Source organism: Ochotona princeps, chromosome 9, assembly GCF_030435755.1.
Source record: "Ochotona princeps isolate mOchPri1 chromosome 9, mOchPri1.hap1, whole genome shotgun sequence".
Taxonomy (NCBI): domain Eukaryota; kingdom Metazoa; phylum Chordata; class Mammalia; order Lagomorpha; family Ochotonidae; genus Ochotona; species Ochotona princeps.
Window position 1 is genome coordinate 12,743,462 of NC_080840.1, and position 20,270 is coordinate 12,763,731.

The window sequence follows — 20,270 nt, forward strand, 5'->3', positions numbered from 1 at the left end:
TCCCTCCTCTGGAGACACACAGACCCACAGGACCTCTAAACTAAAGGGTGCCCAAGTGGCTGTCAGAGCAGCTTTTGTGTTTTGCTAACAAGAAAATCAGACCCAGGAAGAGAAAGATGCTTCCATTAGGTCCATGGGTAAGTAAAAACTGAAGTGAAAGAATCACCTTTTCTCAGCGAATGGAGGAAACAAGCAAACAAACAAAAATGATGACCTTCCCTTGACTTTGTGTGTCACTTGGGAAGGAAGCAGTTTTAGAAGAGACAAGACAATGTCAGGAAACAGCCCAGTGAGGGCCTAAAGCCCGGGTTTCCTGACTCCAAACTACACCTTGACCTCAAGACATTCGCTCCACCAATCACCAGCACTGGGCTGCAGCTCAGATACTTGAATTTGAGACAGACTTGACTTCTTACAAGCCACAGAGTAATTCTCCATGATGTTCCTTCAACTGCTATCTTCAGACCCCTTCTATGGAGCCTTTTATGACTGGTCTAGTCTGCTGTGCCTTACACACCTCCAAATTTTCCTATCTATACACCCATGCACACCTGCCACACAGAGCTTAGGTTCAAAGAGACTGTCCCAGCAGCTCATCATAAAACTCCAGTTTATCTGACAATTCACGTGAACCCACCATTTGCCAGGCTCCGAGCCAGACATTGATACCAGTCTCACATGATTCTTACAATTACCCAAGGATGTAGGGGTGGATGACCCTTATTTTCTCTGGACAGAACAGAGGCACAAGATCTGAAATAATTGACTGTTGGGGTTTCTATTTTGGTCCCAGAAATTTCCACAAAGTTACTAGCTCACACAACATGGAGTTATTCTCTTGCTTTTGTAGATGAGAAGTCCAACATGAGTCTCACCAGGGCTACAAGCAGGGCACCAGTGGGACTGCATTCCCTTCTGGGGGCACTAAGACATCACCTACTCCCTCTTTTTTTACAGATCCCAGAGGCCATCTGCATTCCGTGTTTCCTCTTCCTTCACCATCTAAGGCAGTGGTGAGCAGCTGAGACATCACCCCAATGCACTTCTCTGTTCCTTCATAACATCCCACCATCTGATCATGGCCAGGAAAGGGTGTTGCTTTTCAGGACCCAAGTGATGAGACCAGATCCCATCAAAAAAATCTACTCAGATCAACATCTCTAGCCTTAATCATACCTGAAAAATCTTATTTTAAAACCACATAAGCCTAAATACACACAGATTTTAGGGATCTGGGTAAGGGCATCTATCCAGGGCCTTTATCCTGCCAACTGCCCTTGTCTATTACCACATTGCCAGCAAGCCCAGGGACCCCAGATCTATCTGTTTCCAATCGGTCATTATCTCCCTATGTTGTTCTTTCTTTAAAAAAAACAAAAGAAGTTTATTTATTCATTAGGAAGGGAGTAAGAGAGAAAGAGCTAGGCCTGTCATCCACTGGCCCACTTCCCAAAAGACCACAACAGCCAAGTTTCCAACAAGGGCAGAAGGCACTCATACTTGGGGCATCTTCCACTACTTTCCCAGGCACATTAGCACCAGGATTGGAAGTGGATCAGCCAGGACATGACCATGAAGCAGTTAACCCACTGCACCACAACACCTGGCCCCTTCTTGTCCTAGTCTGCTTTCCTGAACCAATATCTTATATACTTTTTAAGCAAGTTAATTAACTACTTAATTAGCACATGTACAAATTATAATTTACTAAGCCAGATGCTCAGTAAAATGACTGGCAGCACATTTACAGAAAGAGCATAGTTTTTTGACGTTTTCAAGTCCAAGACTCAAGGCCTTGCTCTGCCCTTCACTAGGGATATGGCCACAGGCAAATAGCCTAACCTCTCAAAGCCTTCTTCATCCATAACATGCAGGTAAGAATAATATCCATTGGGTGAGGGTATTGTGGGTTTAACAGTATACATAAAACACTTTGCAAAGTGTCTGAACCCAGGAATTGGGGAATAAATCACAGCAATTATTATAGAGTTTACCCAATCCCATTATGCCCATGTCATAAACAGGGCATAGCCAAGGTATACTTTATCTCTTCCACTGGATGACAACTACATCAGAGCCACCAAGAAAGAATTATGAACTTGTATGGGTCAAAGGAGGGGACCCTGGGTTTCCCTCCAGGAAGGAACACTGGAGCTTGGAGTCTGAGTCAGAGAAAAGGACCGTAAGGTGACATTATCAGAAGAAAATGTATTGCAGACCTGGTGTATCTTGGCATTATGCTTTGCACACAAGATCTTTCCTCTCTCACAGTTATGAATGCATAGAAGCAGTTGAACATGTTATCATCCCAGGCAAGTAACTGAGCCTCAATTGCCTCATCCTTGATATGGGAGTAACTCTCATCTCTTTCACTTCCTGTGAGAATTTTCAGCTGATGGTGTGATTTCAGCACCTGGTCTGGACCTGACCCTGCTGCGCTGGGCATCACATATGCTGGTAGCAGTCTTCTGGTCATTGAGCCTTTTATTTCTGGCTCCCTGCCCTTGCCCTTGCCCTTGCCCTTGCCCCTCACTCCCTCCACAATGGCCACTTCTCTTTTCGTTCAAAGGCACCCATTTCATGGAGAACAGATTCAAAGGGCACCCACATGGCCTTCCAGGCCTCAACCGATTGTTCTGTCGCTCCCCTCATCTCAGAACCTATCACTGCCCTTCTCAGTCACAAGGAGAGGGATGTCAACACCTCTCCTCTGTGCTCTGGCCTCCTGAGTCAAATAACCTCCAGGAACAAAGCTCTGCCCACTCTTCCTGGGATATGCCTCTAACTCCAGCTCTGCGCTTGCTCTCTTTGCCTGGTGCACTCTCCTCTGCCCACCACTTTCCCAGTCTCTGTTCAAATATCACCTTCTCTCTGTGTCCTCCAAGACAAACCCATAGAAAGAGCTCACACACCCCACCTACTGCATTCCAACCCTTTTCTTCTTCATTTGCCCTCTAAGCATGCACCACCACTTAAACAACCAGAATTGTGCTTCTCCTTGCCTGCCAGGAAACTGACCACAGTGCAGTAGTGTCTGCAGCCCAGAGGACCCCAGTAGGAAACAGGAGTCATCCCCAGAGTTTCAAATGTATGCATTGATTTTAACGAAGGGACCATTCATGGAGATGGTTTGGGTGTTGGAGCCCCCAGGGCTATGGCCAGGGGGACCATTCGGTTACTCAGCTGTGACAGGCAGACAGAAGAGGGAAGGTGCTGCTAGAATAGGAACCACATATGGAAGCCACCAGTAAGGAGGAGACTACAAATGTCCCTGTACTGCTCTCTGTCTCTCCTTGGGGCCCTCCAGGGACAAGACTGCACCAGAAGACATGTGAGGAGGTAGCTACAGACATGGTGGGTAAGCTCAGCCTCTAGGGTTCCAAGCTGAGCAGGAATGCAGTATAAGTGGGCTCTGGAAACCAGCAAAGAAGGTAGGTGTTTGGCAGCCATGCAGGGTGTACATTAAATCCTGATCATCTCTGTTGAATGAATGCATGATCAAATTGCTTACTGGGCATCCCCCACCAATCCCTGCACTCAATATCTTCCATACACTGCTTGACCTTCAGTTCTCAGCCAAAACAGAAAGATGCTAAAAATCCTTCAAGCAAGCAGCCACAAAATCTCCCCCTCACACACACGTACTCTCAGATATTCCACATACACTCCAGTGTCACCCACGTGTACACACATACAATGCACACACATAGATTATGCATACTCAGCTCTCTCATACACATATTTACCCATCCATGTTCACAGTCACACAAATATATCCATACACTTATACTCTCTCACACACATTCTGCACACACACACCCTCACAAACAAAAATACACGTACATATATCTGAAAGTGAGTTAAGAGCTACTCCCCCATGTTCCCCAAGCACCCCCTGAATAATTTCTGCCTAATTAACCTCTCTCAAGGCCATGAGAATCTCAAGACTGGGGTGTTAACACCTGATTATTAGAATATGTTGATGCAGACTTCGTGCATACTGGGGTAGTGTGATACTGTGATTAACACAGCATGGAACAGCTGCTGCTGGAGCCCAGAAGCATGCCTGTAACACTTTACTCTTTCAGATGTGGAAACTGAGGCTGCAAGTTTCTGCAACAGGTGAGAGGACAGTCAGAGCTCCCTTCAGGGGACCTTAACTCCACCATCATGCTGCTCAGCCCTGAACCCAGCACCCAGCCTTTTGGGCAGTGGGAGATCAAAGACTATTGGCCAAACCCAACACTTTTTGCAGTGCTCATGTGAGTAAAAGATTGCAAGCCCAGATCTGAACATCAACTACCTCCAAAATTATGAGGAAGATGGAATCTTTCTTGGTTGCTATGAGATGGTCCACACAAGTCTGTATGGAGACAAAGGAGTGGAGCTCTTGACTTCTGACATTCTGGATCACTGTTTCTGGGATGACCAGGGAAGTTCTTGGCTTGCTCCCCATTCCCTAGAAACCAGCTGCCAAGAACCTCTTGCACACCAGCTCAAGCCCTGCCCAACCTGATCATCTGTAAGTTTTAGCTGCTCTGGCTGAAACAATGCTAGGTTTGTAGAAACCAATATATTCAAAAAAATGAACCCATCAAGAACACGGCATTGATGGTGCAACTCTTGTTTGCCTACCATTTGATTTCTAGCAGGAAGTATTTTTGAAGGGTATTTTTCCCTTGCTGGCCAGTTCCTCATTGAGAAATTCTCCTTTGTCACACTTGGACATCTCAGCTCCCAAAGTGATGATAGGACACTTTTTTCAAATATCCACTTCCAGGTTTGGATTCACTTCTTCATTCATCTGGAAGAACAGACAGGATCTGCAAACATTTGTACCCCTCTAGCTCTGAAAAATGGCCTTGCCGTCACAATCTGACCTCCACAAGGACTGAAACACATGGGATGGCTACACCACCCCCGCTTCCACCCTAAACCTTCTCACACACTTAGGGCAATTTGTCAGCTTCCTCATGTCTCACCATATGCTATGAAGCAATGTGATAAACTGTTCTGTTCAGTTTGTAAGAAATAGAAGATATCATCCAATGATCAAATTATAGTTGGCTCTAAAACTAAGCGGATGTGTACACTTATTCCAGAAATTTCTATCCATCCTGCCCTTTCTGGAAGTCACTTGTATATCCATCCCATTCCCTTATACCCTACAGTTAGCCTGTTGCCAGTCTGCCAGAATACTTTGGCTTCAATCCTTTGGTGATGATATGGCCTAAGCCTCTGATCACACCACTGGTTTCACCTGCCTCTAGCCTCACTCTGTCAGCCACACAAGCTCCCATGATGCATTGCACAGGCTAACTTGCCTCTTCACCTCTCCTTTGTCCATGCTGCTTGCCCCTCCCTTCATTTCCTCATTCCTTCTCAGTCTTTATTTGATCGGCTGCCACTTATGCTAGAAGACTCAGTTCACAGAACTAAGCACCATCTCCTGAGTTCCAAGCCAGACTGTTTCTCTTTCTCTCTTTCTCTCTTTCTCTCTTTCTCTCTGTCTCCACACTTACCACTGTGGGCCAAAAACATGTTTGCTGGCCCACTTTCCACAGCAGACTCTGGATTCCAGGACAAAGGAAGAACTCATGGTTGGCTCATCCCAAAATCCCAAACCTGGCACATGGTATGTTCTCAGTCCAGTCCAACACCCTGCATGAGCCCTCATCATCTAAATAAGCTGAGGATAAACAATATTTATCTAGAGAAACCGGATTTTGGAGACAAGTGCAAGGTGATCAAAATCCTAGGCCCATAGACCCTCCCACTACTTGTAGAGGGTTGGGAAGCAAAGAAAGAGCAGACCAGAGTGGCAATTCCAAGATGTTGCAGTGAGGATCTCCAGTGTTAGATAACCCCAGCAGGGAAGCAGGTGGTCTCCTTGTGACAGAAGGTCTACAGATACAATTGCTGGTATTAAAAGTCGTACACACACACACACACACACACACAGTTGTATTTCCAGTGGTGGAACACATTTCCTCAGTCCACAATCTACCATGCTGGTTAAAAAAGAGAATGCCCATGGTAAGTATGTCTGGGCTGTGCTTACTGTCTCTACAGCCTTCTCTATCATTACAATGCAACATGCCCATCATCTCACTTTCTTCGCAACACCGTGAGATTGATCTTTTCTTACATTGTGGATGAAGAAACTAACATACAAAGGAACAAAATCTGTTGTCCATGTGTGTGTGTTAACCCCACGTTCCAAAAATGGCAGTGCCGGGAGCAAATCCATTTCTGTCAACTCTTGTCTGTCTGTCTGTAGCTCTCTCTCTCTGCTTTGAAAGATTAAATTGTGACTACAAGGGAGTGAGGAAAACGCATCTCTGAACAGGAACCAGGAGACCTGCCACATGACCTTGAACTGATTACAATCATTCCGACCCTTGATTTCCTCATCATTTCTCTCTGAGTCAGGTCCACACAGACTCAGGATGTAGTTAGCATCACTTCCTCCTCAAAGTCTCTCCCGAATACACCATGTCACCATCTGAAAGAACTAACCCATAATTCTTTGGATCCTCACTGACCTTCTCTCCCCAGTACCCATGCATCAGTGGCTGGCACCAGGTAATAGCCTTCTCCCCCCACCCAATTCAACAGCTCAACAGAGGACAACAAATATTTTCTTACAGAGACAAATAGTAAACAGCTTAGACTTTGTATAGCACATGGTCTCTGTCATAAATACTCAGCTCCATCTCCATAATTGAAAAAATGAGTTATAGAAAATAAGTAAATAAATTGACATGATTTATTATAATAAAAGTTTATGTTCATAAAAAGGTGTCCAGCCGACTCACAGACCTTAGTTTGCCAATATCTGTTTTAAGCAATGAGTATTTATTATAACTCACGAATCTGTAAGCTGGCTGAACTACTCTGCTGATCTGGGCTGAACTTGCTTAGGCTCACTCATGCGCCTATGGTCAGCTGGCCAGATACCTAGGGATTAGCTGGTTGAATGTCTTTATTTGCATATTTCAAACCTGCTGTCAGCTAAGGTGACAGAGGTGGCTGGATCATGTTTCCTTCATCATCAAGGAGGTTTGCTTGGGTTTGTGCTTAGAAACTTTGCAAGGATCCTGGATGTGGGGGAATCAAAAGAGGCCAATGGAACCCTAAGCTCAAAGCCAACACAGCATCATTACACATGTATTTCATTGATGGAAGTTTACCAGAGGACCAACTTGGGGTTCCCTCTAAGTGGGAAAAAGATACCCTGTTTGTGAATGAGAAGATCCGGGAAGTCACATTGCAAAGAACCAAAGAACTATGGCCAGGCACAGCACGATGGGTCAATGGCTAAAACCTTACCTTGTATGTGCCAGGATCCCATATGGGTTCATGTCTCAGCTGCTCCACTTCCAATCCAGCTCACTGCTTGTGGCCTGGGAAGGTAGCAGAGGATCACCCACAGCCTTGGGACCCTGCACCCGCATGGGAGATAGGAGTCTCCTTGCTCCTATCTTCGGATCAGCTCAGCTCCAGCTATTGCAGCCATTTGAGGAGTGAAGCAGAAAATGGATTATCTTTCTCTCTATAAACCTATCTTTCCAAAAAAATAAATAAAGTTAAAAAAAGAGAGAACAAACTGTGGCCATTTGTAGTCTCAGCCATCCTAGGAAGTTGTACTTGTGGCTTCCCTCCTCTGAAACATGAAGCCGCCTGAGACCAGAGAGCTCTGTATTTTGCTCATCTTTGGACCTGCAGGGTCTACCATGACACCTGGCAAGTCTATTTCACCTCCTAAGGAGCCCACAAGTCCTTCTAGCTCTGTCATCACTATGTCTACCTTTGCCTTACATTTTTGCAGCCACTCCAGTTTCCTGTCAATCTCTTCTCAACTCAACAGCCGGAGTGGCCCTTCAGAAACAGAAATCCAAACATGTGAACTCCTCACTGCTATTACCCCAAATCAGAACTCTCTAGTGTAGTCCCTGTTCCCCCATTCCTGAACTGCACTGCCCTAAAATGGCATCAAGGCTGTCTGCAGGCCTCACATTGTGACACAGTGCATTAGACTTCCATTTCAATGCCAATATCCTAAATGGGACCACAGGTTCAAGTCCCAGCTGCTCCAATTCCAATCCATTTCCAATCCACCTCACCGCTAATGTTCTTGAAATAGAGGTGGAAGATAGCTCAAGTACTTGGGTCCCTGACACCCATGTGGGAGACCCAGATGGAGCCCCAGGCTGGCTGCTGTGGCTCTCTCTTTCACTCTCGCACTCTCTATATTCTTCTTCTTTGTAGTTGTCTTCTTTAAATGTTTTAAAAATTCTGTATAAGTCAACCCCTGCCAGTCCCTCTCCCACATCGTTCCTTCTTGCCCTCTGTACCCTTGCTCAACTCAAATGGCTGTTTACCCGCCGCATTCTGCCAAGGTCTTCACATATGCTGCTCCCACTGCCTGGAAAGTCTTACAGCTTTACCGCACTGGCTAATTCCCACCTGCCTTTCAGATCACATTTCCAACACCACATCTTGAGTTAAAGTCAGTTTTCTTCATTACTCAATCCTCCCAAATCTGATTCATTTACCTCAGACAACCTACCTACCTTCACAGCTTCAGGAGCCTCACGGTTACTCTGCTCATCCCTAGTCTTCCCCAGTTCTGAGGCCTTAAGGCAATGTCTGTCTGGACTCACGGCTGCAACCCAGCACCTAGCACAGTGAGGGCTCGCAGAGTAAGCACTCAATGCCTAGGAGACCCAAGATAAACCTGTAAATGGGATTACTGATCTCTACCACACCGGTGAGGTCAGATGGGCAGAAACTGCTTGGAAGTGATTCAGGGGGAACTATACTTACTGGACATGGAAGGATGTCATTTAGAACCGGAGATGAGGGCAGGTGTAGAAGAGGTCTCAGCTCCTGGCTGAGGAGGTTGGAGACCCATAACAGCATAGGAAAATGGGGCAGAGAGGGAAGGTGGGGGTACAGGTGCTTCTGTCACCATTCAACTCAGCTTTAGTCCTGGTGCAGCACCTGTAACAATTGTTGATACAAGGGGTCAACAATGGTGGGAAAGTTCCAGATCTCTTGAGACAGGGAGCACTACAGGAGCATCCCACAATTGGCATCATTGTGCTCGCTTCAGCAGCACATGTACCAGAACTGGCATCATCAGACATCCTGGGTCCACCCTCAACTCTGCTTTACTGAAATTGGGATGAAATAACCTCTTTTGTACCTCATTTCATAACTACAAACTTGGAAATAAAGTTAAGTAAGTCCCTCAGCTACATAAATATAAAACCCAAAATAAGTTTATAAGAAAGGAAGTTGTAGCAAGAGCTGACATGGATGAGTGAGGCTAGGAATCACACTGTTGCCCAGAGTCTAGGAAGGCAGGTCCTACCATTTGCCGATTTCTCAGATGAGAAAGTTGAGGCTTAGAGGTGTTCAGAAACTTGTCTGAGGTCACACTTGTGGGAGGATGTACATCTGGGATTGGGGTTCATGCTGTTTGATTCCAGAGTCCAGGCTGGCTCTCACTCCAGGGCCCTCAGGGAGCCCCAGGTGAAGCTGTTACTAAGGCTCTCACCAAAGTCAGGACTGCTCCCCTTCCTACCTGCCCTTTCCTATTCAAACACAGCCGTGTACTTGCCCCTGTCCTTTCCTTTCCACTTGACCTTGAGTAAGCAAGGTTACCTTTCTGAAACTCAGGGATCCCCTTTCCATATTACGGCTCTGATCACCCATGCCACCCTCCTAGGGTCACCATGAGGAATAACTGAGACAACACTGACAACGTGTTGTGAGTGACTAAGTACTGCCAGGTATGAAGAACAGGCTGAAGGCCCTCAGGCTAGCTGGGGCCAAGGAGGCAGCTCCTACACTGCTGCGACCCAATGATCAACTATCCTGACACCCTATAGCAGGCCCAGACACCATGTTCCTGTTGCCTTCATTGGCTTCAGATTCAGGGTTCTTTGTTTTGTTTTGTTTTGTTTTGTTTTGTTAATAAAGGAAAAAAAATTGGCCAAACATGTTGTCCTTAAAATTTCAAGTGGTTTGTTTTTCCTTCTCTTATTTTTCTCCTAACCCCCACTTTTTTTTTCTGATTGCCTACAACTTCAAACAACGGCATCATTTTTGGGCTCACAGGTTCCATGCCGAAATCTGCTTTCTAGATCTTTGGCTGCTGCCACCCTGGCAGAAACCACAGCTCTCCTCTGAGGTTGGGTCATGTGGCATCTGTGAGTGCTGCCACTGTGCAGGGCAGTAGGAACCAGCCAGGGCCCTGAGTTACAACTTAAATTCGTCTGCTGCTGTTCAGGACCAGCGGTCCCTCTTCACCTCTAGGTCCACTGTGTCTCCAAGACTGTCCGTGTTCTGCTCCACTGTCCGAGCCTCCCTCCCCTGACTCCATGTTCTGGAAGACAAGGACTCAGGTTGACCAAGCTCTGCTGTGTTTTGAAGTGCCATGGGGGAACAGCAACAAGCATGATGTGCAGCTTCTAGCCTCCTGGATCTCCCAGACTCATCCGTGGCACTTGATTGTCACAGTAATTTTCAACAGAGGGTACATGAAATCCTAGTGGTCATTTATACTAGAGTATAAATGTGTTTAAGGCAGATAAGGAAACAAGTGTTGGATGGTGAGAAGGGAGATGAAACATCACTGTACAAAAGACTGCAGAAGGTGTAAAAGAAACAGAGAATGGGCACGCATTGAAAATGAACTCACCTCCATCTTGAACTTTCCTCGTGCTGAGATCATGCTAGGGCTTTATGTCAGACAGCAGCAGTTAACTTCTGAGACACCACCACACTATTTAGGATACCTATTCTATTCCATCCTATTCTAGTCTAGTCTAGTCTAGTCTATTCTATTCTATTCTATTCTATTCTATTCTATTCTATTCTATTCTATTCATTAGAAAGTCAGCACTACAGATAGAGGAGGGGCAAGAAGAGAGAGAGAAAGAAAGAGAGAGACCTTCCATCTGTTGATTCTGTCTCCTAGATGGCTGCAATAATTGGTATTGGGCAAGGTTGAGATCAGGAGTAAAGAGTTTCTTCTGGGTCTCTCAAGTGAGTAGCTGGGGCCAAGCGTTTGGGTCCTGCTCTGCTGCTTTTTAACAAGGAGCTGGATTGGAAGTGGGACAGTTGGGACACAAATTAGTGCCCATACAAGATACCAGCATCATAGGCACTAACACAGCCTCAGCTCTGAGATTTTCTCTCCATTTAACAAATTTCATACAGTTATTCTAGATGTTAGGCACTATTCTAAACTCTGTACAAATACAGACTATTTCAGTGCCAACAGTAAAATCACTAGATAATGGCTGTTAGTATCCATTTCACAAAGAAATAAACTAGGGCACAGAAAAAAATAATTTGTCCAAAGTCTTATTTACCCAAAACTCCTAAGTGACAGATGTAGAACTCAAATACAGCAGCCTGGCTCCAAAGCCTGTGCTATTAACCTTTTTGGCGTGGTAGCAAGAGAGCACAAAGCCATTTGAATGCTTTTATGCTTTGGGGACCAGTAAATGAATAAGCTCCTGAGAAGAGTAAGTCATTTTCAACATTCAACTCAATAAGCATTGTCAAGACTGTCAAAACCAGTAATCTAACACTGGGTCTAGGAGTTCAATGATGTCATTCATTAGTTCAACTCTTTCACTCGTTCTGTGAGTCTTCAGGAAGCTTCGTCTCCACCAGGGGAAAGACACTGGATGCAAATTGCTAACGTAGTCTCAGTCCTGCTGGCCCAGAGCTCACGGTGGAGGTAGCTGTAGCAGGTGCACTGACGTGTCAGGTAACAGAGGCAGGCCAGCACACCATGCACCAGACGCGGCATTGCAGTGGTAATAGGGGGCAGACTCAGAGAAGTGATTATGTTCACTGAGGCCTGAAGAAGGGGAATGAATCAGCCAAATGGCAGGGCGAGACTGGGGCAGCCATAAAGGGAAGGGGCACGTGTAAGATCCCAGGGGTGCTGCAGGACCCAAACTGCAAGGAAAAATGGAAGTTAAGTGAGGCTAACAGGACATTGTGAGAAGGTGGGGGTGAAGGTACATTAATTGCAGGGCTGTGCTCAAGGGGGAGTGGGTCGGAAGAGAAATTGAAGAGTTTTTAAGCCAGGGCTGCTAGGCGGAAATGTGTGTGAGAAAGAACCTGGAGGCAGCGGGGGTTTCCAATGACCCTAGGGAACAAAAGGCATATCTGCCCTTTATGTGCACCCCTAAATTTGTAGATGGATTTCAAGGAGACTGAATCTAATGACCTCGATAGACATCAAACGCTTTTGCCCCATCAAAAAAAGAAAAAGTTTCACATGTTGTAACCCTGACTCCCAACATAATGGCATTAGGAGGTAGAATAATTCAGGGAATAATCAAGTTCAAATGAGGTCTTTTGAGCCTCTATAATGGAGTTAATGCTCTTAACAAAAGAGAAAGCAACAAGAGTCCTCTGAGTCCACTCCATGAGGACATAGCCAGCAGGTGGCCTCCTGCAAGCCAGGAAGCGGTGGCCACTGGATCTGTGGCGTCCTGGTACCCAGCACACAGCACAGTGAGATGGAAGCACGCACTGCTCACAGATCCCGAGCTTTGAGTGTGATCCAGCAGCCCAGGCCACATTAGACAGCCCAAGACTGAATTCCACTGTGGACGTCAGACGTCAGCACTCAGGAAGCTAGCACTTCTCCCTGAAACAACAACTTCACAAAGAAAACACACCGGGACAAGAACTGATCTCCAATAACTGGGGAAGTCAAACTGAAGAGTCTTGAAGGTTGCCAGGCAGGAGATAATTATTTCTGGTTAACTTTCATTTCCCCAGGGCGCTCTCAGCATAGGATAAAAAACAAAGCCACATGGAGACACCAGAACAGAAACTGGGGAAAGCCTGTGGCCTCCCCAGCCCCTCCAGCAGGACTGTGCTGAAATCTCAGTGCTGCCTTTTAGGCTCAGGGTGGCCCAAGTTTAGGATGCACAGGACCACTCCTACCCTTTATTCTCTGACATCCATTCACTTCCCCTGGCCACTCACCTTGGGCTTCCAGCCACTGCCTTAGGAGCCATCATCATTTGCTATTATCTCCTATGCCCGTCTATCTCCACTCTTCCATGGGCCTCTTCCATTTTTCATCCAACTCCATGCCCGTGACCTGGGAGAACAGTAGAGGATGGCCCAAAGCCTTGGGACCCTGTACCCACATGGGAGACCCAAAGGAGGCTCCTGGCTCCAGGCTTCTGGCTTTGGATCAGCTCAGCCCAGCTGTTGTGGCCACTTGGAGAGTAAATCAGCGGACAGAGATCTTTCTCTCTGTATCTCCTTTACTCTGTAAATCTGACTTTCCAATAAAAATAAATAAATATTTATATGAAAAATAAGATATTCTGCTATGTATTTGATGGGTGACATAAAGTCTAGGTATAAGTAATGAGACAGGCATGATTATTATCTCCGTTTTACAGATGTTGAAATTGAGGCAAAGGAAGGTTAAGAATTTTTCCAAGTCATTCTGTAAGTGTGGAGCCAAGAATCAACTCCCAGCAATCTGACCCCAGAGAGAAGAAATTCATTCATTCGTGCATACGGAGCCATGCATTTGTCCTGTCCATCTTGAGTAAACCATTGAGCTGGATAGTGGGACTAGAGATCCAAGAGGTAAGTCCTTGAACTCAGAGAGAGAGATGGACCAATAAAAGAAAGCCCCAACATCAAAGAACAACTGCCATGGTCAAGGTCAGGTCTTGGTGCTGAGGAGCCCTCCACTGGGGCCATAAGCCCAGGGTAGGAATATTGTGAGTTTTGGATAAAAGCAGGACTTGTGTTCACAAATCCTTTCCTCTTCCTGATCCCTAGTCAGTAACCTTAACTCTCTTCTCAAAGTGCCTCCAGTTGTGGGATCAACTCACATTTCTCTTGTGAGACTTACCGGATACTCAATCACTGGAACCCTCCCCTAACATGTCCTCAACATAGTCAACAATGTGGTCCATGGCTTCCAGAACTTTCCCACATCAGCATCTCCCAGAGCCCACCATGCTCCTAACAGGCTTGCAGCAAAACCAGAAAGCTCTGGAATCCACCTGAATGTGGTTCAAGTCCCAATTCCCCATGGACTGGCCCAGTGACCTGGACAAGCCTTTTTAACCTTTCTGAGTCTCACTTTCCTTGTCTGAGAAACAGGGATGTTGGCATTTCTTTTACTGGGCTGTTACGGGGATTAAATGTATGTGATAATCCCAATATACTATAGCCATTAAGTAAACGGCTGCTGGTCTTAATGGTAATTATCAGCCAGGAAAGTCAAAAGAAAATTGGATTCCCTCGCTCCTCTGTCCTGCCCACAGGTACAAAGGAGAAGAAACAAGTCCTGAGGTGTGGCATGGGTGCCGGTCTGCAGTGTTCGCTGTGTGATCTCCTCCAAGCCCCATCCTGCATGCAGAATGAGATGAGTCATAGCCCCGCTGTGGCTCTCAGTTTCCCCATCTGTATATGAGGATGTTGGACATGTAAACTTGGCAACCTCGCATGCCAATGCCTGCTGGGATAGGACAGGGCATGAAAATGAGCTAATAGACTTGTAGGCTGGGTGGTGGGGCGCATCTACCTGTCTAGTACTGCTGATAGCTGCTGCAGGGGAAGGCTCTCTCTTCTTCATGTGCGCTGCTCTCCTAAGTTACACACCTCGATGCTGTGCCACAAATCATTTTTTTAAAGCTGGAAACTGTCTACATCTTTCCGTCTTATAGATTATTCTAAATTGAAACAGAGGAGCCAAGTCCAGATAGACAGTTGCACTTCTGGGAGCCTCTCAGGGTCTCCCAGCTTTGATAGGTGCCATTTCTACTCCTTGGAGCCCCCACTACGATGCCCTCTGCCCCTGCTGCCTCCTTCACATGTATCAGAGAAAACACATCTTTCAGGTCCCCTTTTCGGTTCCTTCTCCGAGGCACGTCATAAACCTATGAGCCTCTGAGGGTGCCTATTCAGGACCAAGCCTCAGGAACCCAACAGAAACACTTTCTGGAAAGTTCTCCTTGCGCTTCCAGGAGGCTCTGCACCTCTCAGTTCCCTGTTCCTATTGGTGACGATTGCTTGTCTATGCTGACCTCACTCCCCAGTGCGCGCCATGGAAAGGGTTGATGAAAGAGTCCCGTCAGCCCCTTCGTGAGGCAGCAGGTCGTGGGCTGGCAGCTGGAGGTCACTGAGTCCCATCGGCATGCCATACGTTGTCTGCAGACACCGTTCAAGAGTCACCAACATCCCCTTGCTGGCAGTCCTGTAAGATAAGAACCGTAGTCATATGACAACTCCACACTTACAAGAGGCTATGTGCCAGCCCCCCTCCACCACTGCCAGCCATAACACTGCGACACCCTCAGAGGCCAGCCTCTGCAGCCCCATGCAGACCAGCTGTATTCCACGGGAAGCACCCCAGGCCAGAAAGGAGGACCCTGGGCCTCTGGAGTTCAGTCCTTCTTTCTAGCATCCTATCTCACTCCCAAAACAGAACACTATGCTTCTGGAACTTTGCACGTGCTGATCCTCTGCAGAACTCCTTCCCTCCGTTCTCTGTTGCTAAGCACTACACATGATCCTGCAAAGTATCTCCTCTGCGAGATCACCCAGGACAAGGGCTAGTTCCCTCTCCTGCTCTGCATCTGAATTGAATCTGCTGGCATTTGGCAATGGCAGCAGAAAAGGAAGGAGATCCAGGAATCAGGAATGAGTTCCAATCCCTGACTCAAATGATAAAGTCCATGGAAATGCCATTCACACAGCCAGGAAACACAAGAGATAAACAGCTTAAGGAGAAGCCACATGGTTTTCTTGTTCGCTTTTGTTTATCTTTTTATTATTATTTTATGATATAGTTCCAATGGCTCTGGTATTTCCCTTCCCCCCTTGCCACATACCCCCCACACACGGATTTCCCTGTTTCATTACAGTAGTATAGTGCGTCAACAATAGTCATAAATCTATCATTCTGCTATATAAATATATCCTGACATTACAAGTATGGGAAATGGCAGAGTCTAGCATCTTATTACAAAGACACATCTTACAGTTTCATTGGGAGTCCATCTTTGATTTGGAAGTAGAGATGCACACGGCAATGTATCTTCACGCCTGGATGTGACAGGCTATATTACACAGTTACTATACATCCCCTTCAATGAAAAGTCGTTAAAAAAATCAACAAAAGAAATAAAAATAGAAAATTTACAACAATGTGAAATTAAATAACGTGTTACTGAGTGACCAATGTGTCGCTAAAGAAATGAAAAAGAAAATCAAAAAGAACCAAAATTTTCTAAAAATGCCACGTTTGATTGATGAGCTTAAGTTATTTACATTCAGGGCTACTATGGACAGGAAGTAGTTTAGTCCTGTCATTTTAGCAATGGGATGTTCATTTTTTATTTAGCCTCCTGTCATTTTACTGGGATGTTCTCCACATTTGCCATTCCTTGTCTCTGTCAAGGGAACATCTTTAAGTGTCATTTATAGAGTAGGTCTGAAAGAGGCAAATTCTTTGAGCTTTTCTTTATTGTAGAAGAATTTTCATTTTCAAAGACAAAGTAAATCTTTGCAGGGTAAGTTATTCTAGACTGACAATGTTTTCCTTTAAGAATCTGGAATATCTCACTCCATTCTCTTCTGGCCTGTAGAATTTCCTCTGAGAGATCAGCTGTGAGTCTAATTGGGGTTCCTCTATAGGTTAATTGATTTTTTTACATACGTATTTAAGGATCTTTTCCTAAGAGAGCTTGATTATCATGTGTCATGGCAAAGATCACTTTGGTCAACTCTATTGGGAGTTGTGTGCCTTTCCTGTATTTTGTTTACCAATTCTTTCTCTAAGTTAGGGAAGTTTTCCTTTATTATTTCATTGAATGCATTTTTTTAATCCAGTTTCTCTTTCTGTACCTTTTGAAATTGCCATAACTCACATTCAGCCTTAATTCCCTTAATTCTTGAATATTTTTCTTGGCTTAATTCAGTTCCATTTCCAGGTTTGTTTTTTTTATTGTTTCCCTATTGTTGAAGGAAATGTCTTCCAATTCTGAGATTTTTTTTCTTCTGCCTCATTCATTCTATTGTTGAGATTTTCAACTGAATTTTTAATTTGCTCCATTGTGTCCTTCACTTTTTTTTTAAAAGATTTATTTTATTTTTATTACAAAGTCAGATATACTGAGAGGAGGAGAGATAGAGAGGAAGTGGAGCTGCCGGGATTAGAACCAGCAGCCATATGGGATCAAGGCAAGGACATTAGCCACCAGGCCACGCCGCCAAGCCCGTGTCCTTCACTTTTAATGATCTGGCTTGATTTTGTTTCAGAGTTGCTTTAATTTACTCCATTGTGTCCTTCACTTTTGATAATTTGGTTTGGTTTTGTTTTAGTGTTGCTATTTCCTGCATGACAAATTCCTTAATGTCCTTAAACTCTGTATGTGCTTCTCATTGTTGTTAATAAGCTTTATAACAAGCTTTTTAAATTCTTTATCCCCCTTTTCCTCATTGTCTTCCTCAACTCTGAGGTTGACAAAGGGAGTCTTCAGTAATAGCCATTGTGCCTCTGTCTCTTATTTTGCTCCTGGTCATAGCTATTGTGGTTAGCAGATTCCTCTCCCTAGGGCCAGTTTCTGAGCTGTGCTGCCCACTATTCTATAGATCAGTTTTACTGATTGGGTTCAGTACTCCTTTCTCCATTTGAACAATCACTTGTGCCACTCCCTCCAGCAAGTGGGCATGAGGGTAGGTAGGAGACAAATAGCAGAGAAAGATTCAGTTACAAGAGAAACTGAGAAAGAACAGCCAGGAAAACAGAAGAACTACAGGACAAGGCAGAAATGAGCTATGGTGTCCAATTTGACCCTGACAGCATTGAAGAGAGACTGTTATGCACTGCTTGGATTTGCCTCAAAAAAAAGTCAGCGAGAGCAGTTCCACATTGTGGAGCAAGCCAGAGAGCAGCTGGTGGAGGTGGAGAAGTGAGGGGCAGATGGGGAAGTGGGTGACTGCTTTCTCCCTCACTGCCACTTCAAAGGCCTGACTCAAATGTCTTCTCCTCCACAAACTTTCTCGGAACCTCCTGAGCTCCCTGAGGCTCTAGCTAACCACCTTCACTGAAATGATGGGCAAGCACCCAGAGCAATTTCCCTGACTTGAGAAACACACATTGCAGTGGGAAGAACACAGCTCCTGGGGTCTAACGCATCTCTCTGATTGCCTGCCCATCTTGTCTGACTTGACCAGAACCAGGTTGCAGAGCTCCTGCCCTGTCCTCAGTACCCTCCACAATATAGGGAGGTCCCTGTGGCCCTCATTCAGCTGAGGCCTTCTCACTGACTAGCATTCCTAAAAGCACTAGGTGCCACCTACTGCTGATTTTCTATCTGTGACATAGAGTAGGGGTGTCCCATTTCTCAGTGACTATCACAGACATCCCTCCTTCCAGCTTGTCTGGGACTAGCCAAGGTCAAAGGCAATCTCAAGATGACATTCAAGATGTTCTTGGGAGCTCAGTGGGTAACCTAGCTACTCCCATCCGGCCACTGTGAGCTGTCACTACCTAGATTTGTCATTCAGAGTGAGTCAGCTCAGCCCAGATTACTTAGGTCAGTGTACCAGCTAGGATGGCATCATCAGCACAAAGAACTATTTATAGGTGGCCATGAAGCTGACATTCATGGGACACTTCCTGTGTATGAGACACTGTCCTAGCTTGGAATTCATATCAAGGCAATAAACTCACCAGAACCCTGTAAGATGTCAAGCCCTTCTTATTCCCATTTGATGAACTGGGAGTCTAATCAGAATCAGATTTATTTCTACAATAATGTATTTTCTTCAAATCCATATCTTTTTTTTTTTAATGTGAAGAGTTATGAGGAAATGGGCCTGGAAAGAGAAAGATAATTCACAACTTTTACTAGACACCTTCTGTGTTCCAGGGACCCTGGCAGCCATTCCGCAAGTGAGCCACATGTTAGGGAAGGTCAGTCTGAAGCTAGAGCTGAGAGGGATTGACCAGGGCGTTCATGATGGAGGAAGAAGCTACCTGGCGCTATCTCCTCAAGAAGTCTCAAGCCTGAGAAGCAGAAAATGGTGTCTCCATTACACAGATGAGAAAACCAGATTTCAGGCAATGGAACATAATCTGCTCTGCTTACAAAGAGTTCCAAGGCAAGGAGATAGATACAAGAGGAGGAAATATGAGATGAGACTCAAACCTAGATCTCTGGCTTGAAGCCTATCTACACCATGCAAGAAAGCAAATGATGGGGGAATGAAAGGCCCACACTTTATCTAACACACTGGGCTCCCCTGCTTTCTGTCTAGAAAGCTGAAGACCAATAAGAGTAGCTGTTGACTGGCTGGCTATTCTCCCTTTTCCTGCTGCCCTCTGCACCTCTCACACTCTCTGAGATGGAGCGAGGGGATGATTTGGATCCTTATAAAACTCAGCTACCAAAGATACACTAACAAGCAACTGCCCTCCTATTTTTTGGACCCAGGAGAAATTGCACTTGTGCAATTCTGCCCTTCAAAACTCCTGAAAAGCTGTGCCTTTGAAGACTTCAAGACCTGTCTCTCTCCTGACTTAATTAAGGTTGTGATCACACTTTCAGGCCCATCCTGGCAGATCCTGCCTACAGAAAGACAAGAGCCAGGCCTCATTGTGGATCTGGGAGTGACTCTGTCACCCACCTGGGGTGACTGAGCCTGAATCCTGTCCCTTCTTCCTTCTCCCCTTCCAAACGAAGAGAGTAGTCCATCCCCAGGAAAGAGAGAGATGTCTGCTGCACCTGAGGGCGAGCATCTGGTCAACCACTCCAGGGAGACTGAAAAAGCCCACAAGTTTTTGGGGTAACCATCTTGGCCTTGAACAGTGGAATCAGTTGGATGTGGATTCAGTCTATTCATTCCAGGGTGACTTTGGGGAGCTCCACTTTCCTGATCCTCTAGTTTTCTCATTTGTAAAGTGACAGTTGGTTATTGCAAATATTGAGCTATGTAAGACTAAAGAAAGTTAATGTAAGGAAATATTTCTCCCCTCATTCATCTCTCATTCCCCACTCCCTATAGCCATGCTCTGTGACTTGTGACTACTCCCACACCCCACAGTTTCCACCTTGGACTCTGTGCATGAATCTTTCCAAACTTGCAGTGCTAGTTAGGCAAATCCCTTTCTCTGCTACGTCAACCTCCTTGTGAGGGTCTCAACCTTAGTGATGCAATTTCTTGTTGCCAGCTCACGTCTCAAAGTC

General features: G+C 45.6%; 1 long non-coding RNA gene across 1 annotated transcript in view; it reads right to left on the reverse strand.

Moving 5' to 3' along the window:
• Window positions 1-15,107: 15,107 nt before the first annotated feature.
• The window catches only part of LOC131481155 (uncharacterized), a 32,592-nt gene continuing 27,429 nt past the window's right edge, over window positions 15,108-20,270 (reverse strand). Inside the window, exon 3 of the long non-coding RNA XR_009246101.1 lies at window positions 15,108-15,271. This is a non-coding gene — a long non-coding RNA (uncharacterized LOC131481155). The remainder of the gene's footprint in view (window positions 15,272-20,270) is intronic.